The sequence below is a fragment of the Anolis sagrei genome, chromosome 6, assembly GCF_037176765.1.
Source record: "Anolis sagrei isolate rAnoSag1 chromosome 6, rAnoSag1.mat, whole genome shotgun sequence".
NCBI lineage: Eukaryota > Metazoa > Chordata > Lepidosauria > Squamata > Dactyloidae > Anolis > Anolis sagrei.
This window is the reverse complement of record NC_090026.1, coordinates 131,837,322-131,859,253: the sequence shown is the minus strand read 5'-3', so window position 1 is coordinate 131,859,253 and position 21,932 is coordinate 131,837,322. Positions and strand designations below refer to the sequence as shown.

Genomic DNA, 21,932 nt, shown 5'->3' with positions numbered 1-21,932 from the left:
GACAGGTGGCCACCACCAAGAAGGCCGATTCCCATCCCCACCAGTCGTGCTTGCAGGGGGTAGCAGGATTGAGAGCAGGGCCTTCCCCAACAATCATAAAATCCAAGGTGGGTCACAGAGGAAGATATGTTTGGACAAGTAAACTGTTGTCCCTTAATGTGTTATTGTCAAATCCAAGAAAAGGCTTGTGCCTGTTGAAGGTCCTGGTTCTCTTTCAAAATACACATTTTAGAAGAATAACCCATTGGTGGCATGGATTGAAAAAGCAGGTGCAACAGGCCTTAATATCCTAAAGGCACCAGATCCCATCAGATCTGAGCAGCTCGGAAGGGGTCGGTTTGATCAGTCCTCTGATGGGAGACCACCAACAAATCCCAGGTGCTGCAGAATGCATCTCAGAAGAAGGATCTGGCAAAACCACCACTGAGTATTTCTTGCTTAGGAAAACCAATGAAATGTGGTGGGAGGGGGCATAAACCCACGTTCAGGCAATCCTCGAGTTATAAGCATCTGACTTACAAACGACTCCAAGTGAAGAATGGGGCTGAGATAACAGCAAGTGAGAAAAATCTACCCCTCGGAAGGGAAATCCACTCCTCAAAAGTCACTATCATTGGGAGAAGGTGTCTTCACTGAGGTGGAAACAATCCTTGTTTCCACTACAAGCCAATTTTTTCAAAACTCAATTATCACAGGGGCAGAGTGTAAGGTGAAATCTTCTGAATATCAGAATGAGCAGCAAACAAAACATCACAGGGATATTAACTTTTCCTTATGCTATCCAAATATAGATAGATATAGATATAGCTATAGCTATAGATATAGATATAAATATATGGTTGGAATATATTTATACAAGAGAGGAGATTCCATCTGAACATGAGGAAGAACCTCCTGACTGTGAGAGCCGTTCAGCAGTGGAACTCTCTGCCCCGGAGTGTGGTGGAGGCTCCTTCTTTGGAGGCTTTTAAACAGAGGCTGGATGGCCATCTGTCAGGGGTGATTTGAATGCAATATTCCTGCTTCTTGGCAGAATGGGGTTGGACTGGATGGCCCATGAGGTCTCTTCCAACTCTTTGATTCTATGATTCTAAGTTTTAAAAATATACCTGTTCCAACTAAGATACAAATTCAACTTAAAAACAAACCTACAGAACTTATCTTGTTCATAACTTAAAGCAAAAGTTAAAATTCCCAGCACAAAGAAGTTTCCAAATCAACAGGGGTTAAACCTAACTTAGCTCATCTGCTTCACAAGCAGATGAACAATGTAAGAGTGAGTCACCTGCTCAGACTGGGAAATACTGGGAGGACTCCTTCATTTTTTTTATACATCCCATCAGTGGTAAGCCTTTGATCAAGATCTGGTTTGACCGGTCAGTAACAGACTGAGCCGCATTCTGTCTTGTTTCCAGAAATATCTTATCAGAACTCCTCTTGATGCCGCTCATCTGACTTCAAAGGCTGCCACGCCAACTTCTTCCTCACCTGCCTGTCTTCTGCAAATGGCCAAAAGGACAGGCCCGCTTGCTCTTTTGCACTTTCTCTCAAGACTGGGGCCGACACAACTAGAAGAACATAAAGCCCATGGAGTACCACACAGGGCTAATGCAAACCTTTGACTTCTTTAGGCATGGAAGAAGGGAAAGAACAGGAAGGGAAGGCAAAGCTACAGAGATGGACAAGACTTATGCATTGAAATATATGCCTTGTCCATTTCTATAGCTTTTTAAAAAATCTGTGTGAATGCAAATAACCCTTGGTCTAAGCATTAATAACGAAAACAAAACTCTATCTGCTGACCATGCAGTTGTGCACAGCTCAAGCAGAGAGGTCTTCTCACTACTGAACAGCAGATGGGGAATCGTCAAAGGCTTTCATGGCTGGAATCACTAGGTTCTTGTAGGTTTTTTCGGGCTATAGGGCCATGTTCTAGAGGCATTTCTCCTGACGTTTCGCCTGCATCTATGGCAAGACCTCACTACCTCTGAGGATGGTAGGATGAACAAAATCTGGCTACCAGTATTAAAAAACTCTAAAATTACTACAGCAAAACAGCAGAGGGGAAACAACCAGGCATATCTTAACACCTCTCAACAGAACATTTTCCCAGGCTCAGCCAAGCCTTCAAATGCTAATGAAGGTGGTCAGCTGAAACATTCACACCTAGCTTCAGCAGAGAGCTCTTTGCCCCACCCCAGTCATTCCACAGATATATAAACCCATTTTCCTATTTCCAACAGACCTCACTACCTCTGAGGATGCTTGCCATAGATGCAGGCGAAACGTCAGGAGAAATGCCTCTAGAACATGGCCCTATGGCCCGAAAAAACCTACAAGAACCTAGATAGGGAATCGTCTTTCCATCCTTGGAATGTAAGCCTTCCAACAACAGTAAGAACAGGCAAATCTGTTTTGTTTCACTTCTTAATGAGAACTTTAACAATATAGTACGGGGATATGTTCCTGAACTTGCCAAGGAAAAGGGAAAGCCTATATAATGGCAATCTCTACTGAAATGAACAGCTTCCAGCAGGAGCATACCATAAAATCTCCTGGAGGACCCAGCAAATTCCTAAAGATGATATACATGGGTAAGTGAAACAGTGGGTACTGGTTCCGCAGGTACAGGGCAAAAATATTGTGCACAAGTGCTCTTTAAGAAAGAGAAATGTGGGGAGAAAGGAGAAAAATTGAAATTGTTTTTGTCCTGGTGCATCTTGGAACTAAAAGGTAGGACTCAAAAGTATCAGCTGGTGCTGCAAACTGCGAGTGGAGCGTCTAGATAAATTTTCTTTAAAACAAAGAGAGCTACGACAATGAATACATTTCCAACTACCTTCAGAGACATTTGCCCCATCTAAAGGGCCCTTCTTTCCCAACATGGCAGAGGCGCATTGCAGGTGCCACTGATGAATCCCTGCTGACAGCCCCATGGAAATGGAAACGTGAAGACAGGAGGCTACCTGGTTCTTTTGGTGGGTCGGAAGGCATTGCTCAAAAGGGAGGCGGCCCTGCCCATCCCTTCCCCCCCTCCCTAGAGACCCCATTAGGCTTGTTGACAGGTCTCTAGGCCAACAAAAGATGATAGCAAACCCCAAGAGCAAAGGCCAGCCTTCTCAGCCAGCGCAAGCCCAAGCGGAGGCACTCACCTCTCAAGGAGAGCGCGGCTGGGAACCTGAAAAGGCTAATCCACCTTGACAGGCTTCTCCTCCACAAGGCAGGTACTTGCACACCCACCAAAGAGGCGCCCTGAGGTGAAGAGCGCTCAGTGGGAAAGAGGCCTGCTTAGTTCGCTTGTTTACCAGAGGCTTATGGACAAACAGAATCCTTTTGTTTATGAGAGGGAAGCAGGTGGAAGATGACACCTTTGGCCTTTGGGAGTGAATCCGCAAGAGGAGGCTGTGATGCTCAGCCCAGCAGCAAGAACTGAGATGCACTTCTTAGCTCTCACAGTTGAGAAAAGCAGAAAGAGCTCCTTCCCCAGTCAAGACTTCTGTTTTCATCTTACACAAGGTGTTCTACCTAGACAGGGACTAAGCTCAGCACCTTGGAGAGCTCCTTCAAAACCTGAATTAATACAGAGAGTGAATGTGGAGGTCCCACCTGCCCCATAGGTCTAACCCTCTTTAGGCCTGCAAGTGAAGGTATGTAAAGATCCCTTGGGAAGTCTCTTTGTTAGAGGAATAACCCAGCCCCACAGCGTTTAGGGACAGGTTCCCCCTTTCAGCTATGAGGCCAGAATTCTGAAACCAAACAGGCAAAACAACTCAGTAGGTCAGAATTCAATCTGTGTATATATACGAGGGGTATTTTTTAAGTAAGGTCCGTTTTGTTATAGACACTAGTAGTTCCCGCGCATTCCGCAACGAGCGCATGCGTCATGTACCGGCATGCCTGGGGAACAACTGTGCTCAGTTTCCGCTCTGTAACTAACCTGTACGGTTCTGTTCTGTGCTTTAAAAATGTTTAAGACTATCAACTCACCCGCCGCATGTGAGGTTCGCTCAGTGATACAGTTTTTGTCAGCAAGGAACCTGCCTGCTGCAGAAATTCATTGACAGATTTGTGAAGTGTACGGTGATACTGTTATGAGTGAAAGCAAAGTGCGTAAGTCTACTGAACAAGCAAGTACCTACCGCATACCAGTACTGCCATCTGTTGAGGAGTTATGAAGGAGGAGGCATTTGAACTGGATTATATGGCAGTGTAGACTCAGATAATCCAGTTCAAAACAGATAATATGGATTATCTGCTTTGATCATCCAGATTATATGGCAATAGAATTCAAAGATGGCCGTGACAACGTCCATGATGAGGACCGCTCCGGTCGCTCTTCTTTGATTACAGTGAACTCTTGGTTATCGGAGCAGGCTGCAAGTTTTATGAAGAGGGTATTAAAATTGGTTCAGAGGTATGATAAGTGTTTGAACAAACTTGGCAACTATGTACTTTCTGAAAATAAATTTACTTTTTTTAAATAAACTTTCGTTGTGTACTTGTGTTCAAACGGACCCTACTTAAAAAATACCCCTACTATATTCAGTCAAGAAATGTTAGTCCAAACATTGACCCCAAAAACTTGAGTAAACGTATCCTCAGATCAATGTAAGTAATTCTTATTGCAAAAGGAACCATCCTCTTCTCCGAGTAGAAAGACCAGAGCAAAATCCATCCCGTGAGACCCTCAAAAGAGCACAGAGCTCAACTCGTTCCACCATGTCTCCATCTCTGGCCTTTCTGAGCGAGCACCTGAGAGGGGAGTGATGGAGGCCGTGGGCAGCTGGTCCCTTTGCCCTGTCCACACAATGACCTCTACTTATCATCCATGGGTTGTATCAGAATCCTTCATTTTGGCCTCCAAACTTGCTCTTGGCTGATACATGAGGTCAACTTATGAATGACTATATACGGCACTCTTGGGGAGAAAATAAAAAGCTGTGATACGGAGAGAGCCTATCGCTGACAGCTATGTGCAGCTTTTAAGTGTTTTAGCAAATGTCCAAACCTCTCCCAAACCTGGCATGGGGCCACCCTCAAAAGAGACCAAGCAATCCCATGCAAAACAACCCCCATATCCCCATATCTCATTGTTTCAGAAATATGTTTTTCATTGCATGCAGCTGTAATGTAGTCCGTCGGGATAAGCGCTCAACACGGCAACAGCTGGAAACGCTATTGTTTCCTCCGGCCCCCTCCGCTCCGAACCATTTCCGCTCTTTCAGACGCCTGGGAAGTTACCACTTCCGCTTCCTACAAGGGCTGTGATTAATGATCCTGGTGTGTCATGATGTTTTGTTTTTTTAAACCATCCTCCCCATAGCAAACAGTGCAAAATTGGGCATATCGCACAACGGATCTCCCTTCCCACATTTCAGTTGGCACAGGAATGGACCTAACAAATTGCTGCCAGAACGCAGAGGAATAGGCTGGCCAAAAAGGTCTCAAACTGCATCTGGCCCAAGCAGATTTTCAAATCAGTTCAGGAAGTGGATTTATTATGGTGTTTAAGGAAGTCAGCTCGTTTTTTAAAAAAAGAATCAATTATGTTTCCCTGCCCCAGTGACAGCTCATTAAGCTGCAATGCACTGGAGATGAACTTCCTAATCAACGCAGGACAAAAAAAGGGCAAACAGCTACATTTCCCGTGTTGGGTTTTGTAAAACGATCTGCACAAGAGCTTCATGAAGAAAAAAAGCAGAGGCAAGAAATAGTTTGGGGATTTATTGCAGCCATATTATCTTTCCCCAAAGCCCTATCTCCCAGCGCGGGTGGGCGGAGGGAGCGTACAGCCTCTAGAACTGCCATGTCAGCAACTAAAAATGAGGATTTTAATGCAGAGTGTATTCAATCTGGGGTTAAAAGGAAAGACATGCAGTTCGTACAAAAGAATCTTGGAAGGAAAGATCAGAACTGAATTCAGTTTCCCAAACACCTCACTAACTAAAGCAGGAATGGGCAAATTTCAGCCTTCCAGATGTTTTGGACTCCAACTCCCACCATTCCCAACAGCCTCAGGCCCTTTCCTTTTCCCCCTCAGCCGCTTAAGCGGCTGAGGGGGGAAAGGAAGGGGCCTGAGGCTGTTGGGAATGGTAGGAGTTGGAGTCCAAAACACCTGGAGAACCAAAGTTTGATTATGCCTGGACTAAGTCAAGAAAGGAGCACATGTTGAAAGGAGGCAAACTTTTGACTTGCTTTGGCCCAAAGGGAAGGCACTCACCAGGAGACCACCAATCCCAGCAGCCCTGGCCAGCACACAGTCAGATTGAGAGATGCTAGGAGCTGTAGTCTATTGACCCCTGGAGGGCTAGACTTCACCGATAGTTGCCCCATCTCCATCACAATGCACTGGTTTCCAGGTTGAACTACAACTTTGGAGATCACAGTCTGAATCCCTTTATGGTCATGTAAACCCACCGGTGACCTTGGCCAAGCCACATTCTCTCAGCCTCAAAGAGAGAAGCAAAAACCTACCTGTCTGAACATATCTCCCCTTACGACCCATTGAGGACTTTAAGATCATCTGGGGAGGCCCTGCTCTCGGTTCCGCCTTTGTCTCAAGTACGTTTGGCGGGGAAGAGAGACAGGGCCTTCCTAGTGGTGGCCCCTCGGCTATGGAATGCCCTCCCTAGGGAGATCAGATCTGCTCCCTCCCTCTTAACGTTTTGGAGGCAAATTAAAACGTGGCTGTTTGAGCAAGCGTTTACAAATACAGAGCAGCTAATATAGGAAATCAAATGACCTGACAATGGAACTGGACAATGCTTGATAATAACGACACACTAATGATGCTGTTTTTTTTTACTGTTTTTGTGATGTTTTATACTGTTTAATGCTTTTAATCTATATTATGTTTTATGTATACTGATTTGTTGGAAACCGCCTTGAGTCGTCGACTGCCTGAGAAAGGCGGTATAGAAATACAGTAAATAAATAAATAAATAAATAACAAATCTTCCCAAGGAAGCCCTATGATAAGTTCATTTTGGGATTACCACAAGTCAGAATTGAGCTGAAGGTAGCAGCAACAACAACAAAGGTCTGGAAACAAGTGTCAACAAGCAAAGCCACTATCCACTATGCCAATGGTTCTCAACCTGTGGGTCCCCAGGTGTTTTGGCCTTCAACTCCCAGAAATCCTAACAGTTTGTACATTGACTGGGATTTCTGGGAGTTGTAGGCCAAAATACCTGAGGACCCACAGGTTGAGAACCTCTGCACTATGCTATCCTTGGGACTATGAAGTCCAAATGGTCTTAGAGCAGTGGTTCTCAACCTGTGGATCCCCAGGTGTTTTGGCCTACGATTCCCAGAAATCCCAGCTAGCTTACCAGCTGTTAGGATTTCTGGGAGTTGAAGGCCAAAATATCTGGGGACCCACAGGTTGAGAACCACTGTCTTAGAGGCTTCTGGAGGACCTCCCGACCACAGACCCCAACTCTTGTGTGAATCTCTTTTCCCTCCCCATATTGTCCCCTACTATTAATGTCTCACAAGATAATACACTGAAAAACTCAACAAATCTCCATAGTTCAGCAAAGGTTTCACTGGAATGAGGAATCAGCAGCAGCTCCACTTTTTGTTTATACTTCACCCCAAATCCAAGTTCAATGCTCCCTTTTCAGTTTCAATGGGAAGGCTTTCTCTGGCAAATTGAAGAAATGACAGAGTACGGATGGGGAGATTTCCCTCTTTTATGAACAGATAAAAAAGGAGACACTTGTCGTTAATCAAGCCCTCTCGTTCTGCGCTGCAGAGAGGCTGTTAAGCCAGGGACCAAAAAGGGACGGCAGGCAGCTGTTTTTGTCAGCTGCTTTCCTTTAATAGCAGGCCCATCACAAAGGAAAGCTGCTTCCATTGAACTAAAAGCAAAGCTCGGGAAGAGCGTATTAACCCAAAGCCATCTCTGTAATGGGACTAGCGTTTTGATCACCAATCGGGGGCCCAGATTAAGCCCTGCTGGCCTCCTTCGCTCCCCATTCCTCCCTCTGGCAAGAGGCCCAGCCATACCCTTGGCTTCACACACATCTAGAGCATTCTGGGACACCCTGAAGGATAAACTAGACCATGTTTGGGGGTGGGGGTCCTCTGTCACCCACCAATATGCACCTCCTTTCTTTCTCTTGCTCTCCAAAACACATACACACATGTACGTAGGAGCAGAGCGCTCCCTGGGAAATTAACACGCTCAACTTGGACAACCTTGCAAAGCAGAGCAAGAGGATTCCCGGCCCTCCCCTCGCCACCTCAAAGAGGATTACTTGCAAGGAGACCTCAAATCCACTCCTGGGAGTACACAACAAGCCAGGTAATCCCCAGGCCAGGTGTCCTCACTTGCCACACCTCTTGCGCCTCCCATGCGAGGGAGTGAGAGAACGAGCGGCCTCTCGAAGGCCAAGCACCAGAACCGGCACAAGCAAGTGTTCCTTCTTCATGGAAGCTCCTAGGTGTATATAATCCAGATCTAGCACTCCCTCATCTAGCCAGTATGCGCTACCTCCAACACAGGGCACAAAAGCAAAAACCCTGATGCTCTTTAGTGGCAAATGGCTTGTGCATCTCTTTGAAAATCTTTGAAAGCTGCTTTTTCTTTCCTTTTTTTTAAAACATTTTCTTGTGCTTTATCTCCCCCTCCCCCAATTATATTTATAAGCTCCCTTTCTGTTTAGGTGACTTGCCCAAAAATGAGGTTAGCTATGGAATTATCTGTTTCCTGACTTTGCATGGACAGGCAAAACCAAAGGTATTAGCAAACTCTATTTAAAGGAAGGGCATTTGGCCCAAGGATAATATAGAGCTTCCTATCTGTGTCGTTGAAGGCTTTCATGACCAGAATCACTGGGTTGTTGTAGGTTTTTTCAGCATTCTCACCTGACGTTTCGCCTGCATCTATAGCAAGCATCCTCAGAGGTAGTGAGGTCTGTTGGAACTAGGAAAATGGGTTTGTTGGAACTAGGAAAATGGATTCCACAGATATATAAACCCATTTTCCTAGTGCCAACAGACCTCACTACCGCTGAGGATGCTTGCCATAGAATCATAGAATAGAATCATAGAATCAAAGAGTTGGAAGAGACCTCCTGGGTCATCCAGTCCAACCCCATTCTGCCAAGAAGCAGGAATATTGCATTCAAATCACCCCTGACAGATGGCCATCCAGCCTCTGTTTAAAAGTGTCCAAAGAAGGAGCCTCCATCACACTCCGGGGCGGAGAGTTCCACTGCTGAACGGCTCTCACAGTCAGGAAGTTCTTCCTCATGTTCAGATGGAAACTCCTCTCTTGTAGTTTGAAGCCATTGTTCCGTGTCCTAGTCTCCAAGGAAGCAGAAAACAAGCTTGCTCCCTCCTCCCTGTGGCTTCCTCTCACATATTTATACATGGCTATCATATCTCCTCTCAGCCTTCTCTTCTTCAGGCTAAACATGCCCAGCTCCTTAAGCCGCTCCTCATAGGGCTTGTTCTCCAGACCCTTGATCATTTTAGTCACCCTCCTCTGGACACATTCCAGCTTGTCAATATCTCTCTTGAATTGTGGTTTGTTGGAACTAGGAAAATGGTTTCCACAGATATATAAACCCATTTTCCTAGTTCCAGCAGACCTCACTACCTCTGAGGATGCTTGCCATAGATGCAGGCGAATCGTCAGGAGAGAATGCCTCTAGAACATGGCCATATAGCCTGAAAAAACCTACAACAACCCAGCTTCCTATCTGTCAGCGAGGCCTTGGCCTGGCCTCCTGGGCTAAAGGCAAGCTATGCAGTCTGAGTAAGGGAAGGAGCCCTGTTCCGGAGGCAGAAAATAGAGAGTGGCACAGTGCAGACTAAGGATGGCCTCATCCATGAGAAGAGCTGCCTTGGTGGCCGAGGCTGCTGAGTCAGAGTGGTGCTGTTTAGGTGGACCCTCCAGCCTCACCCACAGCCTGTTGAGCAGTGGCCACCTCTTTGGGGCTGAAACTGTCTTCAAATCAAGATTGCAAAATGTCACTCGAACACATTGCTGGGACCAAACTGAGTCAGCCAATCTATAGGAAAGGTTATCTCCTAGGCCTCCCCACTTGCCCTGTGCCAGAAACAAATGTAGCATGGCAATGGTGATAAAAAAGATCAAGTCCAAGTCAGTCAGTCAGTCCTCCACGTTTGCTGGAATAATAAACCCCTTTTTTACCTGAGATATTCCTAGCACATCTCAAGGAATAACTATGTCTTCCAGCATTACTTTATAGTTACCATCCACTAGAAACCGATCACAGATTTGAACTAGAGAACCTAGAGATTCCCTCTCTAGGAATATCTGTGTCCTCCAGCATGGAGGATATGGTCAACATCTAGTGCAGTGGTTCTCAACCTGTGGGTCCCCAGATATTTTGGCCTACAACTCCCAGAAATCCCAGTCAATGTACCAGCTGTTAGGATTTCTGGGAGTTAAAGGCCAAAACACCTAGGGACCCACAGGTTGAGAACCACTGGTCTAGTGGAAGCTGACTATATAACTGGAATGGAGTACCTAGAGATTCCCAGAGAAAACATTTAAAATCCAATTCAGGAATAATCAATCCGTACACGTCCAGCCTATAAATGTGGAGGGATAACTGTAGCATTTCAGATTTTAATTCAAAACAAAATTTAAATTCAAAACTACCTCACAACCTCTGAGGATGCTTGCCACAGATGCAGGTGAAACGTCAGGAGAGAATGCTTCTAGAACATGGCCATACAGCCTGAAAAACCTACAACAACCCAGTGATTCCACAATACACAAAACTAGCAATTCCACAGATTGACTGAATCAACCACGTCAGGTAATCTTTGCAGAAATATAACTAAAACCAAGTTGCCCAAAGGTGCATTCCTTTCACCAAACACAACTTTTCTTAGGACTTCCATTTTTGGTGGGCAAACCTAGGAATCTCTGTTTTTGTCACATGCTAGGAGTAAACAGGCTGTTTGCTGATTTCCCCAGACACACACCCTGCCCCCCAATTGTCCCAGCTTTGTTTTCAGCCTTTTGCAGGGGGAGGGGAAATCTGGGACACAACAGGCACTCTCTTTTTCCTCACTGCCCCCTTCCTGGCCTTGTTTTGGAAGAAAACAGGGCTAAAGAAGGCCTGAAATGGACCCAAATTTACAGAATAAAATGCAACTTGTCAGGTGAGGGTGGAATGGACGCACACAAATGCCACAGAAGGGTCTTTCCAGGGCAGGTCTTCTTTTCATTTTGTTGGATAGTGATTGCTTCCTTAAGAGTGAGCCATCCTTCAGTGAACTACTGATCACATTTGAGGAATTTACTTTTCTGGATTTCAACCACAAGCCAATACCACCAGTGGCTACTTTCCACTTCTGGCAACTTTGTCCAATGTCAGAACTGACCAACTTCCACTGAAACATTCTTTTATTATATGTTGCACTTGATTTATACAATACATATTAGATCAGGTCATTAAAGATGGTCTAGGCCAGAGGTCCTCAAACTAAGGCCCGGGGCCGGATACGGCCCTCCAAGGTCATTTACCCGGCCCTCGTTCGGGGTCAACCTAAGTCTGAAACGACTTGAAAGCTCACAAAAGCAACAACAACAATCCTATCTCATCAGCCAAAACCAGGCCCACACTTCCCATTGAAATACTAATCAGTTTATATTTGTTAAAATTGTTCTTCATTTTAATTATTGTATTATTTTTAACTGTTTTTTGCACTACAAATAAGATATATGCAGTGTGCATAGGAATTTATTCATGTTTTTTTTTCCAAATTATAATCCGGCCCTCCAACTGTGTGAGGGACTGTGACCTGGCCCTCTGTTGAAAAAGTTTGAGGACCCCTGGTCTGGGTCTTGATTTCCATACACAAACCAGCAAAAGGCACTGGATGACCTCTCTTGAGATCTGCTGCTTTCATGTTTGAAAATTAAGTTTCTCGCCATAAGGCAGCACAGAGAAGCTTCCAAGGGCTTTGGCCAACATGTTGCCAGGATGGCTGAGCACAAGGGCGAAGGCCCCAGTGCCCTGCCTTTGAGAAGTGAAGAAGACATTCAGGCTGAAGAAGAGAATGCCAGCCATCCAAATGCCATTTTTGCTCACTTTAGCATTCCACGTGGCGCTTCCTACAACTGATATTCACACAGCATCTCTGATTCTTCCAGAAAGTCAAGTTATTTACAGAATAATGACATACATGTTGCTTCACAGAGTAACAGAAGCATAAGATGGAGTCTGAATCTGATCTGACTGATGTGCTAAGTTCAACTTTCCTGAGATGTGCAAGTGAAGAAAGGCGCTCCAGGGCTACAAGAAGGATGTTTATCTCCTGGAGTTCCTCCGACTACGATACATACTATTATGACTCCAACAGGCAATATTTCCAAGAAGCCGAAGCTACCTGTCTCCTAACCTTTGCTCTGAACACATGCATCCAAACCACCCTACAGGATGCATCACTGCCACCAATATGACAAAATCCTGGTATTTAAAAACTAGTATTGAAAAACTGGATTAAGAACAAAGGAAGGGAATTATCTAAGGCAGAGTATTCATTATGGGTGCTTTAAGAAGATCTGAAATGAGAGAAATTCTGGAGACAATTCAGGATACATAATCAAATGGAAGAGTGTGGAAACAGCATATTGCATTGGCAAAGCTATCCCCAGAAGATTCCACTACATGGCAAGGCAGCAAGATCTCATCTGCTCCTAATGCAATGACCCTAATAGTCCCACAAGGCCTCACAACAAAGTCTCGGGGACAATCTCCACATTCTCCCGCCTTTCCCTACTCAACTTGGAAGGCTTCCATCGTGGCATATGAGGAGCCAAAGCCACTTGTGTGGCACCTAGCAACCAAGCGAGGATGCCTTACAACAGCTGACTCCTTTGAGGCTGCCTATAATTCCTGAATAAGAGCAAGGTGGGCTTGTAACTTGTGGGCTAATTTGTAGGGCTGGCAACAGCCGGCACATGCCGAAGTGTACAGCGGGGTTCCCAGAGCAAAAAACAGTTCTTACCTTAAGCAGATAATCCCTTAGTATGTCCTGGATCTCTCAAACGGCTTATCTGCAGAATAAAAATAAAGAAGAGGAGCTGTTGACCAGTATTTTATAGCAGGCACACATACACAGGATAACGTGGTCCTCAGACTGCCGTGGTTGCCCGCACCTCTGCAGCGCCTTGCCCTCCTTGCCCATTGGCCTCTCCTCTGCTACTCAGCCCCCCGCCCACCTCCTCCCCCTGCAACCAGGAGTCAAGAGAGTCATTAGGATCCTAATCCAGATCTGGAGGCTTCTTACCCACCGCTCAGTATAAACTTCAATTAAGGTAATAGCCTAGGCAGCATCCCATTAAGGCAGGCCGAGGCAGAGGGAAGGCGCACCGGCCCTTGGAAAGGTACAGAGTTCTTCCCCACACCCGTGAACACAGGACTGGTTTTGGTTTTTGGCCAAAGCACACACATGCTGTAATCACCTGCACACTCACTTCTACTCAAGCAAACCATGATGTCACCAGAGAACGTCCAGCACTTCCAAGATACATTGACACAATGCATAGCAACCAGCTGCCTCTACACAACTGTGCAGGACACAAAGGGAAAGAGGAGGCCTAACCCCCATTAATACACCAGAAGACCCAAAGGAAGTTCAAACCGATCCAACTCCTCTTGCTGCTGCATCAACCACTAATGGAAACTTGCTGTACCACACGTCGCTCTGTACTTGCGAACCTCCCAATAAAAAGCTTCATATGTGAGAGGATCCCAGCTCTGCTACTGTTCAAACCGTAATCATTTCAATAAGTCTGCATATTCTATGGAAAGAGCTACACGCTACAAACAAAAACATCTGAAAGCCATAGTTTCTGATAAGATAAAATCCTGGTCAACGGTAAAGGCGGAGGCAACTGCCCCAAGTAAGAGGATACGTAGTAAAGCATCTACTGCATCGTTTTCTACTCCCTCCCCTCCCATTTAGACATTTCTTGGAAAACAAGACTCAGTATTTTTGAAACCCTGCTTTTAAAATTAAAGGGGAACTCAAAGATGAGCAGAACAGTGACTAAGGATAGTGCCGGTAAGGATTTTATCATCTACGCTCCGTATTTTGCCAACTTTGTTGCATGGAACAATGGAAGGACACCATGGATGATGCCATGAAGCCCAGCCACACCCAGCCCAAAGCTGTGAAGCCGAAAGCAGGAACAGGTGACAGAATGACATAACTCGCAAGGAACACCATGTTCCTCTCAGGTAAAACTCATCATGACATATAGCAAGAACAGAGCAGAGGAATGCCATGCGCCAACCATGATTTATCGTCAGTACTAAACACTAATAAGACAGTCCTTGAGTTACAAACATCCGACTTCTAAACAACTCATAGTTAAGAATGGGAGCAAGACAAAAGGAAGTGAGAGAAGTCTGACCCCAAAAGGGAAATTCACTCCTGGAAAAGTTATGATCATGGGTGAAAGGTGTCTCTCACCAATCCTTGTTTCCACAACAAGCCACTTTTTTCCAAGGGACAGAAAGTGAGGCGAAACCTTCTGAACACAGGCACAGTCAGCAAAACAAACAAACCCCATAGAGATGTTCACTCTTCCCTATGCGATCCAAAGCTTATATATACATGAACATTCTAACTGGAGGTCATCTGTGACCAACAGTGCTGTGAAATTTGAAGAGGCATGAATGGAGGGTGAAAGGGAGAAACGTATCAAAGGGAAGGTGCATCACGCCAACCTAACTGGCACTGCTTTTCACTTAGAAATTGTCAGGGGTGCTTTGAATGCAATATTCCTACTTCTTGGCAGAAGGGGGTTGGACTGGATGGCCCATGAGGTCTCTTCCAACTCTATGCTTCTATGATTCTACATCTGGAGGGCCGAAGTATGGGCATGTCTGGACTAGAGAAAGACTGGCATTTTGCTTTCTCAAATTCAATTTTTAGAAGACAAGGTCAATGGATCAACTTGCACAGGGAAGCAGGGCATTATCAACCTATGTCTGAATTGCACTAGTTTGAGGACCCTGGACATTCAGACAATCCAGAAAGCAAAGGTGCTCTTCTCCCTTTGACATGTTCATCCTCTGCGTGGACATCTTTGCTTGGGAGCTACCTTCAGAAACAGGTGCTCCACTTTTCAGTTGGTACCTATGCTGCCCAAACACAAGTCAATCCTCTGAGAAAGTGAGGCCAGGCTTGGGGAACAAAACGTGGAAGGCACTCTGTGGCTCTGAAATAGATGGCTATGGCCTTGCTGCCCTCGCTGAGTTCTTTCCAGACTGATGGGCACATGCCGCCCAGAGCATCTGGGGGGCTGCTCTCAGCCCCTATGGGCTCCAACCAAGCTTGCTGCATCCTCCCCATTTCCCCACACCTCCGTGCACACATTTGGTCTGGCCCAACCGATTTCCTTGTCAATAGACCCCGGGGAGCCTAGAACTGCAATGTGAAACCAATGGCTCAGGAAACAGAGCAGAAACGTCCTGGGCTTCGAGAGGGTGCCATTCAGTGCCTCCATGTGCCTCGTTGAGCTCGAGCTCTGTCCCTCCACTACATTTACAGCTAATCGATATATGCCAGGAAAGGCGAGATTTGTGCAGACTCACTTACAGTTCACCTTTTAACCTGCTCTAAAATTCAACTGCTTCAGGGCAACATTTGGGCTTCTGCTGGCATAAAAAGGATCACATTTTTAAAACAGGGCAATTTGGGTTGTGTATTTTCCCTGACCCCGGTGCCTGCCAACCTCTCATTCCCCTCACCCACTCTTCTCCCCCATCCAGTAAAGCTTCCATGATTGGACATTTCCTATCAAGCGTGCTCTATTTTCAGGACAGAAAGAGTTGCAGAATTATTATCAGTACTGGGTTTATTAAGTTTGACAGCCAATTGGAAGCAAACTTTTTTAAAAAGGGAGCAGATGACGGAGGAGGGAGAACAGACTGCAAATGTGGGCAGGAGGAGGGATGGAGAAGGAAGTTGACTTCAGAGCCCAGTTCTGCTTCTGTCAGCAAAGCTCAAAGGACACAAACACAATCTGCAAACCCCAAGCGGAACTGCTCGATCTCAGCCAAATTATTCATAGTAATAGAGGGCAGCCAACAACAGAACAATGATATGACCCTAGATCCATGGGCCATGGGCCATCATCAGTCCGTGTAAGATCTCCAGCCAGAGCATCCTCAGGGTTGACTGCCCAACGTCTTTCTGGAGACTACTAGAGAAGGAGACCCCATAAACTCTACACAACACAAAAGGTTGTTTTTTTCTGAGTAGAAATGAAATACTTCAAGGTCTGAAGGTATCTGATCGTAGTGTTGGCCTGCTTTCTAAGCTTGCATTAGGCTTCCCAGCCCTACAGAGAAGTTCACTGTTTACTCTGCAGATATGGAACCAATCAGCAATCACATGATTTCTAATAATAATAATAATAATAATAATAATAATAATAATAACAACAACAACAATCCATACGTTGTTTTTTAACACGATCGTGAGGTCAGGAGTCTTGTGTTCCAAAACTCTGTCTGAATTTGGAAGTCCCAGAGTAGCTTGACGTGTTCATTTTCTGTAACATTTTCAGGCTTGGTCGGCCCCTCTTCCTTCTTCCTTCCTCCTTCCACTTTCCCCAGCATAACCGTATTCCCCAAGCTTTCCTGTCTTCTCATGATGTGGCCAGAGTACTTCATCTTGGCCTCTACTATCCTTCCCTCCAATGAGCAGTCGGGCTTTATTTCCTGATGTATGGACTGGTTGGATCTTCTTGCGGTCCAAGGCAAGAACAACACCACAGTTCCAAAGCATCTATCTTCCTTCACTCAGCCTTCCCTATGGTTCAGCTCTCACATCCGTAGGTGACTACGGGGAATACCATTGCTTTGATTATGCGGATCTTTGTTGCTAGTGTGATGTCTCTACTCTTCACTATTTGATCATTACTCTCCGCCCAAGAAGGAAATGTCTTCTGGTGTCCTGGCTGCAATCTGCATCTGCACTCATCTTTGCACCTAGAAATACAAAATCTGTCACTGCCTCCATGTTTTCTCCTTCTGCTATCCACTTTCAGGAAAATGCAAGTGGATTTTCACCTTAACAATTAGGGTTGGTTCTGGCAACTGCAGAATTGAAGAGCCAAATGGTCATTTGGGGAATGGGCTGGAAAATTTTCAAAAAGCCAAGATAGAGATGACACTGTTCCTTATTCTTGTGGGGTTTGCTTAACAGTCTTCCATCTCTTTGGAAGCAGCTTGGCTTTTTTGCTTCTAATCCGGCGACCAGGTCTGCTTCCTGAGGAGTGATCCTACCTTGTCAAAAGATGGAACTCAATACAATTCACCTCTTGGCTAAGACCATCCTCTCCCGGGCTCTTTGCCAGCGCCCTGACAGGCTGCGGTCTTAAATCAAGCATTTAGGCTGGAGAAAGGGCAGGCTCACTTTCCAGAAAGATATGGCAGCCAAGTTTCAGACACATCTCTGCTTCAGCTCAAATTACTGCCGCAAAGGGCAGGATAAATCATTTTTTAAAAAAACATTAAAAAGCACCACACTTTTGTTATAAAAGATTCAATTACAGCAATGGTTCAGTTTCAAAGAAACTCTGGATTTAATACCAAACATTGAAGGCTTACACATAATGCATTAAAAGAGGATCATCAAGAAAGATGTATAGCTCCTCACAGCCACCTAAAGATCCACAGAAGAGAAATAAAGTCACCCTGAAAAAGGTAAAGAGCTGTTCACTTGAATTAAAATGCTCAGTAAGGACAATACTGCAGATTTCACAGAGAAGGAGCCATATTGGATGTCTATGCTGCAACCAACAGAGCAATAACATACAATCCTACAGAGATTTCATAGTATTTTTGGACTCGAATGAGCAAGCATGAAGCTGCAAGTTAACAATCTTATGGCACTTTTATAGCAGGCTGCATGTGGACCCCATATTCATTTCTGTGGTCTTTGAAGCTCCCCACAAGTCTCTTAAAGCACCCAAACACCCTGCATTTTTTCCAAGGCACCTTGGGGAGGCAGTGTCTCCTGCAAAACCACACAGAAATGCTTGACAATATAACAAACAAAACAAAAACCCCACCCATTTTGCATCCCAGAATCCCATACTATTCAAAATTAAGCCATTTTGTTGTCAAAAGCTTTCATGGCCAGAATCACTGGGTTGCTGTGAGTTTTCCGGACTGCACGGTCATGTTCCAGAGCATTCTCTCTGGACGTTTCACCCACATCTATGGCAGGCATCCTCAGAGAAATGCTGGACCACTCTAACAACTACTATGTCAGACTACACAGAGAAGCTATTGAAATCCACAAGTAGGTGGATAATTTCACCAGAATGGAGGAAGCCATGAAAATGAACAAAATCTGGGTTGTTGTAGGTTTTTTCGGGCTATATGGCCATGTTCTAGAGGCATTCTCTCCTGAGGTTTCACCTGCATCTATGGCAAGCATCCTCAGAGGTAGTGAGGTCAGTTGGAACTAGGAAAATGGGTTTATATATCTGTGGAATGACCAAGGTGGGGCAAAGAACTCTTGTCTGCTGGAGCTAGGTGTAAATGTTTTCACTGACCACCTTGATTAGCATTTCATAGCCTGGCAGTGCCTGGAGCAATCTTTTGTTGAGAGGTGATTAGATGTCCCAGATTGTTTTCCCTCTGCTGTTTTGCTGTTTTAATTTTAGAGTTTTTTTAATACTGGTAGCCAGATTTTGTTCAAAATCTGATTACCAGTATTAAACAAAATCTGGTTACCAGTATTAAAAAAATTCTAAAATCAGGACAGTAAATAATGAGCAGCACCCAAAAAGCAGGGGAATTCCAGACAACAATCAGTCAAGGCCAGCTAACACCTCCCAACAAAGGATTTCCCCAGGCTGTAACCAGCCAGGCTTTGAAGCTGCAAGGCCATTCAATGCAAATCAAGGTGGCCAATTGCAACATTCACATTTGCCTCAAGCAGACAAGAGTTCTCTCTCCCAATCTGGGCATTCCACAGATATATAAACCTCACTTGCCTATCGTTTCCAACAGGTCCCTCAATCTCTGAGGATGTCTGCCATAGATGTGGTGAAATGTCAGGAGAGAATGCTTCTGGAACATGGCCATACACCCAGAAAACTCGCAGCAACCCAGTGCCTCAATTTCCCCCATAAATTGCAACAGTAATGAAACACAATGGTATTTGTGGAGCCCCCGGTGGCGCAGTGGGTTAAAGCATTGAGCTGCTGAGCTTGTTGATCGAAAGGTCGCAGGTTCGATTCCGGGGAGCGGCGTGAGCTTCCACTGTCAGCCCTAGCTTCTGCCAACCTAGCAGTTCGAAAACATGCAAATGTGAGTAGATCAATAGGTACCACTCCGGTGGGAAGGTAACGGTGCTCCATGCAGTCATGCCGGCCACATGACCTTGGAGGTGTCTATGGACAATGCTGGCTCTTCGGCTTAGAAATGGAGATGAGCACCACACCTCAGAGTCAGACATGACTGGACTTAATGTCAGGGGACTACCTTTACCTTTACCTATTATGATATTATGTGTACTGATTTGTGATAAACCACCTTGAGTCGCCGATAGGCTGAGAAAGGCGGTATACAAATAGAGTAAATAAATAAATAAAAAAAATAAATTTGGTCTTACTGTGGAGGGAAATATCCTGAGACCTCACATATTGAGATGTGGGGTGAGAAAAGCGGTATACAAGTGAAATAAATAAATAAATATTGGCCAGTCCTGCTTCAAAAATACCACAACACCGTTCTACTTCCTGAAATATTTCGCCAGGACTTTTCAACATAACACAGCAACAATCCCACATTATAGATGGTAGGCAAAGTGTGCTCGCCACAAAAGGGAACTTCAAGATACCATTCCTAAACATCATGAGAATAGAACATTTAGTTTAAAGGGCAACTGACTGAGAGCCAGCCTGGGGCAGTGGGGCAATATGTGAATACTCTCGGCCATGGAAAGAGACCCTGAGCAAAGCCCTCTGAGCCTCAGAGGAAGGCCATGACAAACCTGGTGTGAATATGTTTTGCCAAGCATTAAGATACAGCTTGATGGCTCATAACAACAACAAGCAATTAGCAAGAGAAATATGTATGGTTTGCACCTCTAGGTGAAGGAAATCCTGCACAGCTGGGAAAAGCTTTTGAAGAGCTCCGCCAGGCAAGTGGCTTCGAGAGGAGAACTGGAAAACCAGCTACACTGCATTCTTTGGCAACCTATAAGCCCGTGTCAAGGGAAATGCATGCTCTGCTACCTTTGTAAAATCCCCAAGAGTGATCTTCTGGGAGAATGCTCAAAGCGGCACCACTTGTTTTGCCATTCCTGAAAAACCAAAACAAATGAAAGCAAGACATAACCTAGAAGTAACTTCCTGATCACTTCCTGGTGTTCAGACCATCTTCCTAGGCTTAGAATAGTCCCTCTACAAGCTCTAGTAGACATTTTGAAGCAAAAAAAGGTGAATTTTTATACAGGAGAGAAGTGCCACCTTCAAAGGTCTATTGAGGACTAATGCAGCCTCACTACGCTTTTGACCATTGACCATTGCTCTAAAGCAGTGTTTCTCAACCTGGGGGGCGGGATCTCTAGAGGAATTGCGAGGGGGTGTCAGAGGAGTTGCCAAAGACCATCAGAAAACAGTATTTTATGTTGGTTGTGGGAGTTCTGTGTGGGAAGTTTGGCCCAATTCTATCATTGGTGGGGTTCAACATTCTCTTTGATTGTAAGTGAACTATTAATCCCAGGAACTACAACTCCCAAATGTCAAGGTCTATTTTTCCCAAACTCCACCAGTGTTCACATTTTGGCATATTGATCCAGATCCATTATGGTTTGAGTCCACAGTGCTCTATAGATGTAGGTGAACTACAACTCCAAAACCCACCAAACCCTTCCAGTATTTTCTGTTGGTCATGGGAGTTCTGTGTGCCAAGTTTGGTTCAATTTCATCGTTGGCGGAGTTCAGAATGCTCTTTGATTGTAGGTGAACTATAAATCTCAGAAACTACAATTCCGAAATGACAAAAATCAAATTTGGGCATATGGGGTATTTGTGCCAAATTTGGTCCAATTAATGAAAATACATCCTGCATATCCAATATTTACATTACGATACATAACAGTAGCAATACTACAGTTATCATCATCATCATCATCATCATCTTTAATTACTTATTAATCGCCCTCCATCCGAGATGCTCCAGGCGATTTACATTGCAGAAATTATGAAGTTATGAAGCTGCAACGAAAATAATGTTATGGTTGGGGGTCAGCACCACATGAGGAACTGTATTAAGAGGTCGTGGCATTCAGAAGGTTTAGAAACCCTGCTCTAAAGAGACTTGAGAGTTGTACTTTTTATTTTAAAAAATAACAGCCTGGGGAAATGACATGTCTTCCCAAACCCAAATTGAACCTTGGGAAACCAAAATGTAGAAAGGCTTTGGCAGGAAGCTGTGTATTGTTTTTAAAATAAGGTGGATTGTTTTTCCCGCAAATGCCTGCAGGTTCTCACCATTTGACAGCCAATTTGTGTCCCGACCATCTAAGAGAGAAGCCCATCCAATGTGGCTTGGCCTCCTGAGCAAACCCTGATCCAACGTTTCATTGAGCACTTTTCGTGCATTTTCTGCATCAAGTCCCAGCCGTATCTCCTATCATCTTGCTGACCAAGGGTGGCATGGGGCATTTGGAGGGTTTTCCTTGCAGTTCCTCCAACCTCTCACTGAATTGGGATGCTTCTCGGGCAAAAAGTGGGCCTTGACACAGCCCGGTTACAATCTGCCAAATGCAAAGCAGGAGCTGGGAAGCCCACAGCCTGAGAGGCAGCCAATGGAGGCATTTATATCCCAGGCAGAAGGCCCTTTCCATCTCCACAAAGCCCCTGCCAAGAGAGAGGAGCTGGGAACACGCAGGACGGAGGAGGG

At 45.1% G+C, this 21,932-nt stretch overlaps 1 protein-coding gene across 14 annotated transcripts in view; it reads right to left on the bottom strand.

Moving 5' to 3' along the window:
- The window catches only part of LOC132779080 (microtubule-associated protein 2-like), a 229,542-nt gene that overhangs the window by 145,894 nt on the left and 61,716 nt on the right, over positions 1-21,932 (bottom strand). For all 14 annotated transcript variants that reach the window (XM_060782772.2, XM_060782774.2, XM_060782770.2 and 11 more), the window contains exon 3: positions 13,000-13,048. The gene's annotated coding sequence lies outside the window, so the exon portion shown is untranslated. The remainder of the gene's footprint in view (positions 1-12,999; positions 13,049-21,932) is intronic.